Source organism: Macrotis lagotis, chromosome 5 (genome assembly GCF_037893015.1).
Source record: "Macrotis lagotis isolate mMagLag1 chromosome 5, bilby.v1.9.chrom.fasta, whole genome shotgun sequence".
Taxonomy (NCBI): Eukaryota; Metazoa; Chordata; class Mammalia; order Peramelemorphia; family Peramelidae; genus Macrotis; species Macrotis lagotis.
This window is the reverse complement of record NC_133662.1, coordinates 85,990,951-86,010,145: the sequence shown is the minus strand read 5'-3', so window position 1 is coordinate 86,010,145 and position 19,195 is coordinate 85,990,951.

The following is a 19,195-nucleotide window of genomic DNA, read 5'->3' as shown; positions in this document are numbered from 1 at the left end:
TGAGACTACTATCTAATGGGATGTAACTGGCTTTAACCCCACTTGGGAGAAAGAATCTAATAACTCTCAGGAATTTTGACTCTATTCAATAGAATATACAGAACTAGAAGGGACAGACACTCAGAATTTTCTATGACATAGACAGAATGATCTAAAAAAAAAAACAATACTGCCCTAAAAAGGGGGACAGGAAAGAGATGAGAGGAGGGAGGGGATCGAATGGAGTAAATCTCATTACACTAAGAGGTACAAAAAAAACCTATGGTAATAGTGGGGAAGAAGGGAGCAGAGGAGAAAGCCCTGAATCTTCTTCTCATCAGACTTGGCTTAAAGTCAACCTACACATACTCAGTTAACTTATAAAACATCTAATCTTTCAAGTATTAAAGGGGGAAAAGGGGAGGGGGGATGGAGAAAGGGAAGGGGAGTGGGGGAAATAACAAAAGGAAGGGAAGGGAAAAGGGAAAAAGGGAAAGGGGAAAGAAAGGGGAGGGTTTGATATAGGAGGGGAAACACACTGAAGTGGGTGGTTTTCAGAAACAAAAGACTGGGGAATATGGATAAAAGGGGGGGAAAGGGGGAAAAATACAAACAGAGGGAAGATAGCATGGAGGGCAATAAAGAATTAGTAATCTTAACCTTGAATGTGAATGGGATGAACTCTCCCTTAAAATGTAAGCAAATAGCAGAGTAGATTAAAAACCAGAATCCTACAATATGCTGCTTGCAAGAAACTCATTTGAAGCAGAGAGATACATATAGAGTAAAGTTAAAGGTTTGGAGCAAAATATATTTTGCTTCAGCTAAAGTAAAAAAAAGCAGGGGTAGCAATCCTTATCTCAGACAAAGCAGCAGCAAAAATAGATAGTGTAGGGGCGGCTAGGTGGCGTAGTGGATAAAGCACTGGCCCTGGAGTCAGGAGTACCTGGGTTCAAATTAGGTCTCAGACACTTAATAATTACCTAGCTGTGTGGCCTTGGGCAAGCCGCTTAACCCTGTTTGCCTTGCAAACCCTGCCCCCCAAAAATAGATAGCATTAAAAGAGATAAGGAAGGAAACTTTATCCTCCTAAAAGGTACCATAGACAATAAAGTCATTTCAATATTGAATATATATGCACCTAGTGGGATAGAAAGGAATATACAAACTGCAGAACTATCAGATAAAAGAAAATCCTGCATTATTTTCAATGAGGAGAGGCTAAAGGCATTCCCAGTAAGATCAGGGGTGAAACAAGGGTGCCCATTATCACCACTACTATTCAATATCATATTAGAAATGTTAGCATCAACAATTAGAGAAGAAAAAGAAATTAAAGGAATTAGAATTGGGAAGGAAGAGACAAAACTCTCACTATTCGCAGATGACATGATGGTCAACCTAGAGAATCTCAAGAAATCATCTAAAAAACTACTGGAAACAATTAGCAATCTTAGCAAAGTTGCAGGTTATAAAATAAACCCCCATAAATCCTCAACTTTCCTATATATGACTAGCAAGAAACAGCAGGAAGAGCTAGAAATAGAAATTCCATTCAAAGTAACCTCAGACAGTGTAAAATACTTGGGAGACTATTTGCCAAGACAGACTCAGAATCTTTTTGAAAACAATTATAAAACACTTCTCACACAAATTAAATCAGATTTAAATAACTGGGCAAATATCAACTGCTCATGGATAGGTAGAGCTAATATAATAAAAATGACAATTGTACCAAAACTAAACTATCTGTTTAGTGCCCTACCAATCAAAATTCCAAAAAATTACTTTAATGAGCTAGAAAAAACTGTAAGTAAATTCATATGGAGAAATAAAAAGTCAAGAATTTCCAGCAGCTTAATGAAAAAAAAAGTGCAAAAGAAGGTGGCTTAGCCCTACCCGATCAAAAATTTTATTATAAAGCATCAGTCATCAAAACTGTTTGGTATTGGCTAAGAAATAGAGTGGTGGACCAGTAGAATAGACTAGGTGTAAAAGCAGGAGATGATTATAGTAATCTGCTGTTTGATAAACTGAAAGAGTCAGGCCAAGGGGATAAAAACTCCCTCTTTGATAAAAAATGCTGGGATAATTGGAAGTTATTATTGCCGGGTTTTTATTTACAACGCCGGCTTCTTTATGCTAGTCCGTCCTCTTACTCACCAGTCCAACGCGTGATGAGTCTTCGGGGTACCTCCGGCCCCCACTCTTTGATGGGGGAAGAACCAGACAGAGCGCCTGAGGTGGATAATGAGTCTTTATTCTTCTGTGATCACATCCCGCTCGCCCGCCCAACCTCTCAGCAGACACTTTTATCCCCTCTGTCCTCCCTCCCATGAACTCTTACTCAATGAGGGGCCGAGTTCTGTAACATTCCCTTATAAGGTGATTATGTTTCCCCCTCTAAGCGACCGCCAAGCCTCTTCCCCCGCCCCCAACATAGTATGGAAGAAACTTAGATTAGACCAACACCTCACACTCCTTACCAAGATAAGATCCAAATGGTTACAGGACATAGACATAAAAAACAATACTATAAGCAAATTAGAAGATCAAGGACTAGTCTACCTGTCAGATCTATGGAAAGGGGAACAGTTTATGACTAAGGAAGAGTTGGAGAACATCACTAAAAACCAATTAGATGATTTTGATTACATTAAATTGAAAAGGTTTTGCACAGATAAAACCAATGTAATCAAGATCAAAAGAAAAGTAGTAAATTGGGAAACAATCTTTACAACTAATGATTCTGACAAAGGACTCATTTTTAAAATATACAGAGAAGTGAGTCATATTTTTAAAACAAAAAGCCATTCCCCAATTGACAAATGGTCAAAGGATATGCAAAGGCAATTTACAGATGAGGAGATCAAAGCAATCTATAGCCATATGGAAAAAATGCTCTAAATCATTAATTATTAGAGAAATGCAAGTTAAAGCTTCTCTGAGGTACCACCTCACACCTCTCAGATTGGTCGGTATGACCAGGAAGAATAATGATCATTGTTGGAAGGGATGTGGGAAATCTGGGAGACTATTACGCTGTTGGTGGAGCTGTGAACTCATCCAACCCTTCTGGAGAGCTATTTGGAACTATGCCCAAAGGGCAACAAAATTGTGCATACCCTTTGACCCAGCAATACCACTACTGGGTCTATACCCTGAAGAGATGAGGAAAAAGGGTAAAAACTTTACTTGTACAAAAATATTTATAGCAGCCCTTTTTGTGGTGGCAAAGAATTGGAAATCAAGGAAATGTCCTTCAATTGGGGAATGGTTTAGCAAACTGTGGTATATGTATGTCATGGAACACTATTGTTCTATTAGAAACCAGGAGGGATGGGAATTCAGGGAAGCCTGGAGGGATTTGCTTGAACTGATGCTGAGCGATATAAGCAGAACCAGAAAAACACTGTGCGCCCTAACAGCAACATGGGAGTGATGTTCAACCTTGAAGGACTTGCTCATTCCATCAGAGCAACAATCGGGAAAAATCTGGGGCAGTCTTCAAAGGAGAGTACCATCTGTATCCAGATAAGGAGCTGTGGAGTTTGAACAAAGTGCAAGGACTATTCCCTTCAATTTAGGAAAAAAAAAACAGATTGCCTATTGTCTGATCTTGTCACCTAATTTGGATCAAGGTACAACCTGGAAACAAAGTAAAGACTGACAGAGTGCTTTCTGTGTGGGGGAGGGGGGAGGGAAGCAAGATTGAGGGGAAAATGTAAAACTCAAATAATATCTTTAATAAAAATAAATTTAAATAAAAAATAAATTAATGGAAAAAAGTAAATAAATTAAACTTTGTTCAATCTGATTTTAGAAGGAAAGAAGAAATCAAATGATCGATATCAAAAAAGAAGAGTGTACACATCACAAATGAATAGGAAATTAAAATAATAACGTGGAGCTATTTTGTCCAAATGCATGACAATAAATTTAAAAATCTGAGTGAAATTGATGAATATTGGCAAAATAGAAATCACACAGATTAAGAAGATAGAGAATACTTATATAACCCTATTTCAGGAAAAAAAATAAATGGAAAAGTCATCAAAAAATCTAAGAGAATTTTAGAACAGATACATTTATAAATTAATTCTGCCAGATATTTAAATAACAATTAATTCTAATTCTATATAGACTATTTGAAAAAATAAGGGAAACCCTGTCAAATTCCTTTTATGACACAATAAGAAAAGTCAAATCTGGCAAAGAAAATTACAAACCAATTTCCTTAATGAATATTAATGCAAAAAATTTAATCAATTTATTTATTTAACAAATATTATATATTATTAAAATATTATCAAAGAGATTAAAAACTATTATCACTGTAATATTGAAGTATGATCAGGTATGATTTATACCAGCTATTCAGGGATAGTTAATTATTAGGAAAACAATCAGTATAAATGATTCTATCAATAACAAAAGTTACTGAAAATACCTCACCCATCCTTTTTTAATTTATTTTTTTAATATTTCCAACTGCATGCAAAGATATTTTTCAGCAGTCATTCTATTTTTGATAAGGTTTTTAAGTTTCGCATTTTTCTTCCTCCCTCTCACAGAAAGCAATCTAATATATGTCTTTGTTATTTATCAACATTAAAAATATAATCATATTAATTATGTTGTTAAAGAAAATCAAATCCAAAAGGAAAAAATCCATTAGAGAGAAAAATACATAAAAAGTTTTTAAAAATTGAAAATTGTAAGTCTGCATTCAGACTCCATACTTCCTTCTCTGGATGTAGCTTGTATTTTCTATCACATTTGCCTTTAACATTATCTTTCATTATGATATAGCTGAGATAAACAAATCCATCATAGTTGATCATCCCACAATATTTCTGTTAGTGTGTTTAAAGTTCTTCTGGTTCTGTTCACGTCACTAAACATCAGCTCATGCAAGTTTTTTGAGGGTTCTTTTTTGTTTATAAAAGAAAGTCCTTATTCATTTTGAATTTTACAATTTTCCCCCTCATGCAAGTTTTTCCAGGAAGTTCTGAAGTCCTCACTTTCATTATTTCTTTTTCTTTTTAAATTAAATTAAATTTTATTTTCTAACTTCATACAAAGGTAATTTTCGATATTCACTGATGTTCAAATTATTGAGTTTCTCCCTCCCTTCCCAATGCATCATACAATCTGAAAAAAGTTGTACATGTACAAGAGTATATAACAAATTTCCATCTTAGTCATGCTGTGAAAGAGTAATTGGAACTAAGGGGTAAAAAACATGAAAAAGAAAAAACTGCATTCCATTCACAATTACATTTGGTTGTTAATTCTGTATTTCCCTCCTTGCTATCTTCTCTCAGGTTACACTTTTCTTTTTCCTTTTGTCTTATACCTCCTCACCAATGTTTTGCTTTTGACTGCTGCTTCTCAGTCACCCCTTATTTGTATCAGCTAAAGATTAGATCATATCACAGTCAATTTCCACCCACACACTTTGTTTAAATATGTTCCTTTCAATAGTCCTAAAAGAAATAAAATTCTCAGTAATTAACAAATTAACCTCACAACCCAACCCCCCCACTCTCTTTATTTTTTTTTTTTTTAGTTTTTGCAAGACAATAGGGTTAAGTGGATTGCCCAAGGCCACACAGCTAGGTAATTCTTAAGTATCTGAGGCAGGGTTTGAACTCAGGTACTCCTGACTCTAAGGCCACCTCTCTATCCACAGCACCACCTAGCTGTCCCCTCTTTAATTTTTTATGCATTTCTTGAATCATGTATATGAAGATCATATTTTCTGTTCAGTTCTGATCTCTTAATCAGGTAAGTCTGGAAGTCCATCTTTTCCCCTGAAATAACACACTTCATTTTGCACGGGAGTATATTCTTGATGAAAATTCCAGTTCTTTTGCCTTCTGCAACATATTCCTGGCTTTCCAATATTTTAATTTTGAAGCTGATGAATCCTAGGCAATCCTAACTGTTGTATTTAAATGGCTTCTTTTGGTTTGTTTGCAATATTTGGTCCTTTATCTGACAGTTTTGAAATTTGTCTGCAATAATCCTTGAATCTCTTCTCATGGTGACAGGAGGATTCTATCAAAGACTATTTTATCCTTTTGTTCTACAATTTTAGGGCAGTTTTCCATAATAAATTCATTCATGATATGGTACAAGCTTTTTCCTGATCATAGCTTTTGGATAGATGAATAAAACTTAAATTATTTCTTCTGGATCTATTTTCAAAGTCCATCATTTTTTCTAAGAGTTTCTTTACAATTCCTTTTATTTTTTTCAGGCTTTTGGTTTTGTTTGTCTCATAGACTCATTCATTTCCATTTTCCCAATTCTAATTTTTAAGATTTTATTTTCTAGAGTTAGTGTTTTTGTTTCCTTTCCATTTAGTTAATTTTTATTTTCCAGCTGCACAATTTCATTTTTAAAATTATTGTTTTCTTCAGTTAATTTTTCAGGATTCTCTTATATGACTTTTATTTCAATTCTACATTTTTCTTCTTCTCTTCTTTGCTATTGAAAAGTTCTCTTCAATTTCTTCAAAGAAGTATTTTTTGCAATTGAGATCAGTTCATCAACCCCATAGAGACATCAAGTGTAGATATTCTGTCACTGTTTTGCTCTTCTGAGATGATGTTTCTATCGTGCCCATCAGAAGAGTAGTTGTACAGTGTTTTCTGTTCTTGTTTACTTATTTGTTTTTCTGGTCATTTTGTCAGTTGAGTACTTCCTATGGAACAGACTTTGTAGTCCCAAGTTGTTTTTGCTGTAGGTTGTGGTTCTGGTATTTGATTTTCCTTGGTGGTGTTTTGGTTGTTCCTGGTTTGTTCCCTGTGCTTGGATAGTCCAACACATCACCAGCTTTTCAGGGCTTGAAACCTTGCTATCCAAGTTGGGTTTGGGACCCTTACTGCTGGCAAAATCTTCGAGAACATTATCTGCACTGTGGCTAAAAAACCTCTCACTGAAAAAAAAAACAATTAATAAAGAAGCAAACTAATAAAAAAATGCTTCTCATTGGTTTCCAAATTGTCCTATCTACACTAGACTATAATCCCTTTTAACCCAAGAGACAGATCTTTTCCTAAAGTTCTTGTAAGATATCTCTAAGAAAAATTGTCTCCCTGCTTTTTAATGGATTCTGTCACATTTTGGATCTTCATGTTTAGAGGCTTCATTCAAAGATGATACAAGAAAACTCTGGGAGTTTTATAGCTTTGCACCACCATCTTGGTTCAACCTGGGAAGAGAAAGCCATTCCTTTAAAAAATACCAAAAAAATCTGTAAATTGTAAAAATAAATACAAATTTCCTTAAAATGATTATCTTTCTAAAACCATAAACAAATATATTAAATTAAAGATCTTCCTAATAAGATCAGCGATGAAATATGAATGTGCATTGTCACCACTATTATAAAAGATTGTATTAGAATTGTTATATTTAGAAATAAAATAAAATATATTGATGTAATTAGAATAAATAATGAGGAAACAAAGTTCTTCCTCTTCAAAGATGATATGATGGTATACTTAAAGAAGCCTAAAACATCAAATAAAACACTACTAGAAACAAAGAGGGAAAATTGCAGAATATAAAACAAACTGGCATAAATCAACATTTATATATATATATATATACATATATATATATATAATTACCAAAAAAGCCCAATAGCAAGAACTGGAAAGTGAAATTTCATTTAACATAACTGTAGACAACATAAAGTAGTTGATAATCTACCGCCCAAGACAAAGTCAGAAACTATGTGAATACAATTACAAAACAACTTTCACACAAATAAAGTTAGATCTAAATAATTAGAAAATATCACTTTCTTATGGTTAGGTCTATAAAAATGAAAATCCTCCCTAAATTAAAACACTTACTCAGTGTCATACCAAACAAATTTTTAAAAACCTATTTTATTAAACTAGGAAAAAAAGTTACTAAATTCATCTGGAGGAATAAAAGATTAATAATATGATGGGTATTATTAAAAATACAAAGGAAGGTGGTCTAGTAATACCACATCTAAAAATTATTATAAAACTGTAGTCATCAATACTGGTATTGGCCAAGAAATTGAGAAGTGGATCAGTGGAAAAGATTACATACAAATGATACACTTTTAAAACTTATTTAATTATTTTGAATATTACATTTTTTCCCCTAATCTTGGTCCAACTCCAGCCCCCCCACTCCCCCAGAAGACAGTCTGTTAGTCTTTACATTGTTTTTATGGCATGTATTGATTTAAGTTGAATATGATGAGAGAAAAATCATATCCTTAGGAAAAAAAGATTTCCTAAGAGCAAATTTGCACTAAAATGATAACTTTTCTTAAAATTAAAGGTAATAGTCTTTGTTATGTGTACAAACTCCACAATCCTTTTGCTGGATACAGATGGTATTCTCCAACACAGATATACCAAAATTGTGCCTGATTGTTGCCCTGTTGGTATGGGCAAGTCCATTAAGGTTGATCATCACTCACAAGTTGATGTTAGGGTGTACAATGTTCTTCTGGTTCTACTCATCACACTTAGCATCACTTCACACAAATCCTTCCAAGCTTCCCTGAATTCCCATCCCTCCTGGATTCTAATAGAATAATAGTGTTCCATCACATACATATAACACAGTTTATTAAGCCATTCCCCAATGGATAGGCATTCACTCAATTTCCACTTCTTTGCCACCACCAACGGGGCTGCCATGAATAATGTTGTACAAGTGATGTTTTTTACTCTTTTTCATAATCTTTTCAGGGTGTAGATTCAGGAGCAGGTACGGCTGGATCAAAGGGTATGCACATTTTTGTTACCCTTTGAACATAATTCTAAATTGCTCTCCAGAAAGGTTGGATAAGTTCACAATGGCACCAACAATGTATTATTGTCCCAGATTTCCTACAACCCTTGCAACATTGATCATTGTCCTTTTTGGTCATATAGGCCAGTCTGAGAGTGTGAGGTGGTACCTCAGAGTGGCTTTAATTTGCTTTTCTCTAAAAGTAATGATTTAGAGCAATTTGTCATATGACTATGAATCATTTTGATTTCCTCATCTGTAAGTTGCCTTTACATCTCCTTTGACCATTTGTGAATTGGGGAATGGCTTGCTTTAAAAAAAATGACACAGTTCTCTATATGTTTTAGAAAAGAAGACTTTTTCAGAAATACAGCTAAACTAGTAGTAAGAATTGTTTCCCAGTTTACTTCATTTCTTTTGATCTTTGTTACATAGGGTTGTCTGTGCAAAAGTTTCATAATTTAATGTAATTGAAATAATCTAGTTTGTTTTTATATCTGTGTCTTTCTTGGTCATGAACTGTTTCCCTTTCCATAGATCTGACAGGTAAACTATTTGTTGATCTTCTAGATTGATTATAATATTGTTTCTATGTCTAAATGCTGTATCCATTTTTATCTTATACTGCTATAAGGTGTGAGGTGTTGGTCTAATCCAAGTTTCTGCAATTCTAAATTCCAATTTGTCCAACAGTTTTTATCAAAGAGAGAGATCTTATCCTAATAGCTGGATTCTTTTGGTTCATAAAACAGTAGATTACTATGATCATTTCCTGCTGTTGTACCTAGTCTATAGCACTGATCCACCATTCTGTTTCTGAGTCAATACCAGACAGTTTTGATTACTGATGCTTTATAATGTGATTTTAGATATGGTAAGGCTAAGCTACCTTCTTTTGCCTTTTTTTTATTGAATCCCTGGAAATTCTTGACTTTTTAATCTCTTCATGTGAATACATTTACAATTTTTTCTAACCCATTAAAGTAATTTTTAGGAATTTTGATTGGTGAGTTACTAAACAAGGAGGTTTATTTTAGTACAATTGCCATTTTTATTATATTACCTCAAATTATCCATGAGCAATTGTTATTTGTCCAATTATTTAAATCTGATTGTATTTTTATGAGAAGTGTTTCAAAATTACTTTCAAAAGGTTTTTGAGTTTGCTTTGGCAGATAGACTCCAAGGTATTTTATACAGTCTGAGGTAAGTTTAATTGTGATTTTTCTTTCTAATTGTTTCTGCTGCATCTTGCTAGATTTATATGGAAATGTTACAAATGTATGAGGGATTATTTTATATCCTGAGAGTTTGGTAAAGTGGTTAATTAATTCTAGATGTTTTAGGTGAGTTTTTGGAATTTTCTAGGTATACCATCATGTCACCTGCAAAGAGTGAGAGTTTTTTCTCCTCCTTACCAATTCTAATTCCTTCAATTTATTTTTCTTCTCTTATTCCTGAAGCTAACATTTCTAACCCAATATTAAATAGGAGGGGTGATAATGGGCATCCTTTTTTCACCTTTTATCTTATTAGGAATACCTCTAGTCTTTGCCTGTTGCATATAATGCTTGTTGATGGTTTCAGATGGGTACAACTTATTATTCCAAGGAAGAAACTATTTATTTCTAAGCTCTTGACACTTTTTAGTAGGAACGGGCATGGTATTTTTCAAAAGTTTTTTTCAGAATCTGTTGATATAATCATATGCTTTATGACAGGTTTCTTATTGATATAATTAATTATATTAACAGTTTTCCTAATACTTAACCATCCCTGCATTTCTGGGATAAATCCTATTTGATCATAATGAATTATCCTAATGATGACTTGTTATAATGGTTTCGCTAAGATTTTATTTAAGATTTTTGCATCTATATTCATTAGGGAGATAGGTCTATAATTTTCTTTTTCTGATTTGCCTCTTCATGTTTTAGGTACCAGCACCATATTGGTGTCATAGAAAGAGTTAGGTAGAGTTTTGTCTTCATCTACTTTTCCAAAGTGCTTATATAGAACTGGAAGCAATTGTTCCTTAAATGTCTAATAGAATTCAATTGTGAATTCATCTGGCCCTGGAGATTGTTCTTAGGGAGTTCACTGATAGTTTCTTGATATTCTTTTTCAGTGTTAGGGTTATTTAGGTTTTTAATTTCCTCTTCATTTAACCTGGGCAACTTATAATTTTGTAAATATTCATCCATGTCACTTAGAGTGTCAATTTTAGTGGTATAAAGTTGGGCAAAATAATTCTGAATTATTACTTTAATTTCCTCCTCATTGTTGGTTAGTTCAGCTTTTTCATTTATGATACCAGCAATTTGTTTTCTTTTTCTTTTTTTAATCATATTAAACAGAGGTTTATCATAAAACCAATGCTTGGTTTTATTTACTAGTTCAATGGTTTTCTTACTTTCAATTTCATTTCTTTTTCCTTTCAATTTTAGAATTTCTCATTTGGTACTTAATGGGGGGTAATTTTTTCTTTCTCTACTTTTTTTAATTGTATGTTTGGTTCATTGATTTACTCTTTTTCTAATTTATTTGTGTAATCATTTAAAGATACAATATATACCCTGATAAGTACATTGGCTATATCCAATAAGTTTTGATATTTTGTTTCATTGTCATTATCTAGGATGATATGATTTATTCTTTCAACAATTTGTTTTTTGATTCGATCATTCATTGAAATGAGTTACATAGTTTGTAATTATTTTGGGGTCTATATCTCCCTGACACAATATTGCATGTGATTTTATTGCATTATGAACTGAAAAAGATGTATTCACTATTTCTGCTTTTGGCAATTGATTATTAGGATTTTATGCCATAGTAAAGGGTCAATTGTTGAGTAAGTGTCATGTACTGCAGGAAAAATGTATATTCATTTCTATCCCCATTCAATTTCTTCCATAAGTCTATCGTGCCTAGGTTTTCTAACAATCTATTTACCCCCATAACTTCGTTCTTGTTTACTTAATGGTTGGATTTATCTAAATCTGAGAGTAGGACTTTGAGGTCTCCCACCAGTAGAGTTTTGCTATATCTTGCTGTAACTCCTTCAACTTCTCTAAGAATTTGGATGCTCTACCATTTAGTGCATACATATATAGTATTGAAATTAATTTATTTTCTATGGTAACTTTTAGGAGGATATAGTTTCATTCTCTATCTCTTTTCACCGTATCTCTTTTTGCAACTGCTTTGTCTGGCATAAGTATTGCTAACCTTGCTTTTTTCACTTCAGCTGAAGCAAAATATATTTTGTTCCAACCTTTTACCTTTACTGTATATGTGTCTCTGCTTCAAATAAATTTCTTGTAAGCAGCATATTGTAGGATTCTGGTTTTTAATCCACTTTCCTATTTGCTTACATTTTAAGGGAGATTTCATCCCATTCACATTCAAAGTTCTAATTATTAAATATTGATTGCCCTCTATGCCATCTTCCCTCTGTTTGTATTTTTCCTCTTTTTTTTTCATTTTATCCATATTCCCTGGTGTTTTTGTTTCTGAATACCACCACCTTCAGTGTGTTTGCCCTCTTAAATCCAATCCCCCTCCCTTTTGTTTCACCTTTTCCATTGCCCCTTCTCCTTCCCCTTCCTCCTTTTAGTTCCCCCTTTCCTCCCCCATCCCCATTTCCTTTTTTAATCCTTGAAAGGTAGTAAGATTCTTAACTGAGTGTGTGTATGTTAACTTTAAGACAAATCTGATAAGAGTAAGATTCAGGGGATTCTCACCACCCCACTTTTTCTCCTCTATTGCAGTAGGTCCTTTGTACCTCTTAATGTAATGAGATTTACCACTTTCAATCTCCTCCATCCTCCCATCTCTTTATTACCCCCCCCCTTTGAAGGACATATTTTTTTTTTGTTTTCTTTTTTAGGATTTTTGCAAGACAATGGAGTTAAGTGACTTGCCCAATGCCACACAGCTAGGTAATTATTAAGTTTCTGAGGATGGATTTGAACTCAGGTAACCCTGACTCTAGGGCCAGTACTCTATCCACTGCACCACCCACCCACTCCGAGGTATTGTTTTCAAATCATTCCAAATGAGTCATAGAAAAGTCATTAGTGTCCAACACTTATGGCTAAGTATATTCTCTCTAATACAGTTACAATTCTTGAGAGATATTAGCGACTTTCTCCCAGGTAGGAATATATCTAGTTTCTTCTTATTAAATAGTTTTTTCTATACCTTTCATTTTTTTTACTGTCTCATGTGACTCTTGAGTCTCCTCTTTGAATTCCAAATTTTCTATTTCACTCTGGGCTTTTCATTAGGAAATGTTGGAAGTCTCCCATTTCATTAAATGTCCATCTTTTCTCCAGAAGGGAAGACTCAGTTTTGCAAAATAGTGAGTACAATCTCTCTTTTGGAATATTGTGTTGCAGGCCCTTCAATCCCTTAATATTTATGCAGGCAGTTCCCATGTAATCCTTACTGTGGCTCCTTGGTATCTAAATTGTTTCTTTCTGGCTGCTTGCATGATTTTCTCTTTTATCTGATAATTGTGAAATTTGGCCATAATATTCCTTGATGTTTTCATTTGGGGCTCCTTTTCTGGAGGAAATCACAGTATTCTTTCAGTACCTATATTGACCTCTGGTTCCATGATATCAGGGAAATTTTCTATCACTAAATCCTGTAATATATAGTCCAGGCTTTTTTCTTTACAATATTTTCAGGAAGCTCAAGGATTTTTATATTGTCTCTTTCTCTATTCTCAAGGTCAGTGGTTTTGCAGATGATATCTTTTACATTTTCTTCTACTTATCATTTTATTCTTCTGGGTTTTTTTTTTTTCTTAGTTTCTCGTTGTCCCATGAAGCCATTCGTTTCCACAAACTACATTCTTTTTATTTAGAGAAGAATTTTCTTCATTTATCTTTGCAACTCCTTTTCCAAGTGGTGAGTTCTATTTCTGAAAGAGTTTTTTATTTGACCAATTGAGGTTTTGAGAGAATTATTTTTGTTTTGCTTTTGTCTACATGCATTTTCATCCATTTATACATGCATAGTTTCAAGTTACAAAATTTCCTTCCACCCTCCATTCCAAAGCCCTTCTCCTCAGCAGGGAATAGTCAGGTTAGCACTGATCATATATATTTGATAAAATTGTTCACAGATTAGTATTAGTTATTTTAGGTATGAGGAATTAGGATTAAGGGAAAGCAATACATAAGTTAATTTTTATACAGTGTTTTATTTCTGTGTCTGTGTCTGTGTCTATATCAGTGAATGTGTGTGTGTGTGTGTGTGTGTGTGTGTGTTATTTTGTTTTCTTTTTCTTCCTCTGGTTGGGGATAACATAGTCCATAGCCTGTCTAATATAGTTTTCCTGGCTCTCTGGATTGCTGAGAGGTGCTGCTGAGAGGTGCTGCTTCCATTAAGTTTGCTCATTTCACAATGTTGCTTTTGTTTTGTACAGCATTCCCTTGATTCTACTCCCTTCACTCAGCATCCAATCCCATATGTCATTCCATGCTTCTCTATAGTCTGATCATTTATGGTTTCATAAAGAACAATAGTATTCCATAGTATTCAAGCATCCTCTCAAATTTCAAATCATTGACACCACAAAAATGGCTGTTATGAATATTTTGGAACATGTAGAACTTTTCCCTTTTTTAATAATTTCTTCTGGATATAGACTGAGTATTGGAATTTCTGGGTTAAAAGGTATGAAGATTTTTATTGCTCTTTGTGCATAGTTTGATATTGCTCTCCAGAAAAGATGGATTCATTCACAATTCCATTAGCAATGCATCAATGTCCTAAATCTCCTCAAACTTCTCCAACATTCATCATTTTCCCTTTTTGTTATCTTGAAGAATCTGATACCTGTGAGAAAACACCACATCATTATAGTAATACACCTTTCTCTAATCAATAATAATTTGGGACATTTTTCATAAGATTACATGTAGCTTTAATTTTTTTCTTTTGAAAACTGTCTGTTCATGTTCTGTGATCATTTAATAATTGGGGAAAGATGTGTGACCTTATGAATTAGATACAAGTCTCTATATATTTTAGAAATAAGACCTTTATCAGAACTCCTACTTGTAAAGATTGTTTTTCAGCTTTCTGCTTTCCTTCTAATTTTGGCAGAATTGATTTTATTAGTGCAAAATCTTTTCAATTTAATGTAGTCAGATTCATTCACTTTGCAATTTATAACATGCTCTAATTCTTGTTTGGTCATTAATGTATCCTCTTTCCATAAATCTGATAGAGTACTTCTTGATCTAATAATTTATCTGTGTCATTCTTTTTGACTAAATCCTCAAAATAGACCTTCTTTTGGTAAACAATGTGAGATGGGGATCTAGTTTTTACCATACAATTTTCCAGTTTTCCCAAAAATTTTTGTCAAATATTGAGTTCTTATCCCAGAAGCTGATGTTTTTGGATTTGTTAAATAATAGACTGCTGCAGTTATTTACTGTGACTTCCTTTGAACCAGTCCTAATCACCTGAACTAGTACTGTATTTTAATTTTTTTTTTTTTATTTAAGGAAATGTGGTTAAGTGACTTGTTGGAGGTCACACAGCTAGGCAATTATTAAGTATCTGAGGCTGGATTTGAATGCAGGAACTCCTGACTTCAAGGCTGTGCTCTATCTACCGCACCACCTAGCTTCCCCTCTGTATTTCTTAACCAGTCTGAGGCAATTTTGATGACTGCTGTTTTATAGTATAATCTTAGATCTAGTAGAGCTACGCCACTGGCCTTTAATTTTTTTTTTCATCAGTTCCCTTGCTTCTTGTCCTATGGTTGTTCCAGATAGATTTTTTTACTATTTTTTCTAGTTCAGTAAAGTTGTTTTTTGATACTTTGATTGGTATGGCTCTGAATGAGTAATTTAATTTGGGTAGAATTGTCATTTTTTTTTTCTATTAGCTAAATATAAATGTGAACATTTTTAATTAATTCATTTATTTTCAATTGCCTAAGCTCATGCATATTTCCAAGTTATAAAATTTCCCTCTGCCCCACCTTTCCACCCCTCCTCCCTTCAGCAGGGAAGAGTCAGGTTAATATTTTATATACATATTTTGTTAAACATGTTTATAAATTAGTAATCTTTGGCATGAGAAATTAGGATTAAGGGAAAGAGATACATAAGAGATATTTTTTACAAAGTTTTCACATTTGAAAGGATTTTTCTTCTGTGTGTTTTGTTTTGTTTTGTTTTTCTTCCTCTAGTTGGGGATAACATAGCCCATAATCAGTAAAATACAATTGTCCTAGTCTCTGGACTGCTGAAAAGAGCTGCTTCCATCAAAGTTATTCATCGTATAATGATGTTGTTGATGAGTCCATTGTTCTCTTGGGTCTACTCACCTCCCCCAGTATCAAATCCCATGCTTCTCTAGTGTCTGAACCTATATGGTTTCTTCTAGAACAATAGTATTCCATAGTATTCATACACTATAACTTGTTTAGCCATTCCCCAATTGAAGGGCATCACCTCGATTTCCATTTCTTTGCCACTACAAATAGAGCTGCAATGACTATGTTGGAACATGTAGGACTTTTCCCTTTTTAAAAGTTTCTTCTCTATATAGACCTAGCATTGGAATTGTTGCATTAAAGGGTATAAACATTTTAATTGCTCTTTGGGCATAGCTCCATAATGCACTCCAGAAAGGTTGGATTCATTCAAAACTCCACCAGCAATACATCAATGTCCCAATCTTCCCACATCCTCTCCAACATTGATCACCATCCCATTTTCTCATCTGGGTTAATCTAATAGGTGTGAGATGAATACCTCATTGCAGTTGTAATTTGCATTTCTCTAATCAATAGTGATTAGGAGCATGTTTTCATATGATTATATAGAGCATTAATTTTTTCATTTGAAAACTGTCTGTTCATAACCTTTGACCATTTATCAATTGGATAATGAATTCTGATCTTATAAATTTGATGCAATTCTCTATATATTTTAGAAATGATACCTTTATCAGAACTCCTAGTTGTGAAGATTGTTTCCCAACTTTCTTCTTTCCTGTTAACTTTGGTAGCATTGATTTTATTAGAACAAAATCTTTGTATGTTAATACAATCAAAATCATTCATTTTATTGTTTATAATGTGCTCTCCTTCTTCTTTGGTCATAATTTGTTCCCTTTCCTTAGACCTTATAGAGTATTTTTGGTCTATTAATTTATCTAAGGTATCACCCTTTATGTCTAAATCCTATAGCCATTTTGACCTTTTTTTGATATAGAGTATGAAAAGTAAATCTATGCCTGGTTTTTGTCATATTATTTTCAAGTTTTCCCATTAATATTTGTCAAGGAGTAAGTTCTTAACCCAGAAGCTCATGTCTTTGCTGTTGTGAAATAGTAGAGTACTGCAGTCATTTACTGCAGTTTCTTTTGAACCTATCCTAATTCACTGATCCATTACACTATCTCTTTTTGTCTCTCTTTTTAAATCTTTCATTAAAGATTTGATTTGACTTTTACAATTTCCCCCCCATCTTAATTCCCTCCCCCTACCCACCTATGGATAGCAATCTGTCAGTCTTTACTGTGCTTCCATGTTGTACATTGATCCAAACTGAGTGTGATGAGAGAGAAATCATATCCTTAAGGAAGAAACAAAAAATTATAAGAGATAACAAGATCAGACAATAAGAGTTACTACTACTCTGCTGAATTTGCTAACATTTTCAAGGAGTTTTTGCAATGATTTTCTCAGGTTCTTTAGGTATACCATCAGATCATCTGCCAAGAGTGAAAGTTTTCTTCCTCATTTCCAATTTTGATTACATTGGTTTCTTTTTTTCCTTATTGCTACTGCTAGCATTTTTAATACTATTTTGAATAATACTGGTGATAATGGGCATCCTAATTTCACCTCTGATTTTATTGGAAAAGCTCTTAATTTATTGCCCTTAAATATAATATTTGTTATTGCTTCTACATAGATTTTTTAAATTATTTTAAGAAAATCTCCATTTATTCCTAAACTTTATTTTTTTTAAATAGGAATGGATGATGTATTTTAATCAAAGGATTTTTCAGCATCTATTGAGATAATCATATGGTTTCTGATGGATTTGCTAATTATATTTTTAATTATGTTGAGTGTTTCCCAAATATTGAATCATCCCTGCTAGTCTGGTATAAATTCAACCTGATCATGGTATATAATCCTGGTAATAATTTGCTGTCTCATTGCCTTAATTTGATTTTTTTAGGTTTGTGCAAGGCAATGGGGTTAAGTGGCTTCCCCAAGGCCACACAGCTAGGTAATTATTAAGTGTCTGAGACCAGATTTGAACCCAGGTACTCCCGACTCCAAGGCCGGTGCTTTATCCACTGCAACACCTAGCCGCCCAAAATTCATCTTGATTTAGCAGCTCCCCCACAACCCCCACAGGTTTAGGCATGGTCAGCAGAGATCCCTCATTTGAATAAGGAGAATAACTACCTAGCCCAAGGGCCCAGTCCACACTGATCAAGGATAACAGTAGCCAGCTGCACTCTCCACCCCCTCCATGCCTAGGGAGTGGGCCTCAAATCAATGTCTAAGAAACTCCAGAAAAAATAACCAGCACCCCCTACTAGCTGACCTGCTTGGAATTACTAAACCTGTGAGTAAAGGCTCTAGAAATTTCAGCATAAATGACAGCCCCTCCCTCAATGTAAGACATTAGGAAAGCCAGCTAAAAAGCATTGTCCATTAAAAAAATATCTTGAAGGCAGATATCCTACCTCAGAGAGATCTAGAACTTCTGAGGAGAATATGAATTGTTCTCTAGCCCAGAAAAGACTTCCTAGAAAAAATGAGGGAGGAGTTTAAATATCAGTTGGAAAAATTGGGAAAAGAAACTGAAAAGAAAATTACCACTTTGCAAGAGAAAATTAATATCTTACGAAAAGAAAATAAGTCTTTCAAGAAAACAATTGGGAAAATGGCAAACTCCTTCAAAAATAGAATTGAGCAATTGGAAATGGAATTCCAAAAGGTAAATGTAGAAAATTCTTCTCTACAAAAAGAATAGAATCTGTGGAAGCTAATGACTTCATGAGACAACAAGAATCTGTTAAACAAAAACAAAAAATTGAAAGAAACAGAAGAAAATGTAAACTACCTTATCAACAAAACTACTGACCTTGAGAAGATCCAGAAGAGCCTGCATAAGCATCATTGGGTTTCCTGCAAAGATTGAGGAAATAAAAAAGCCTGGATTCAGTATTACAGGATTTAGTGATGGAAAATTGCCATGATATCATGGTACCAGAGGGCAAAATGGTTATTGAAAGAATACATTGATCCAATATACAGAAATCTCAAAAGAATACAAAAGAGAGAATACAGAGATGCAAATAAAAACACTAAGGAATATTGTGGCAAAATTCCAGATTTAACAGATAAAAGAGAAAA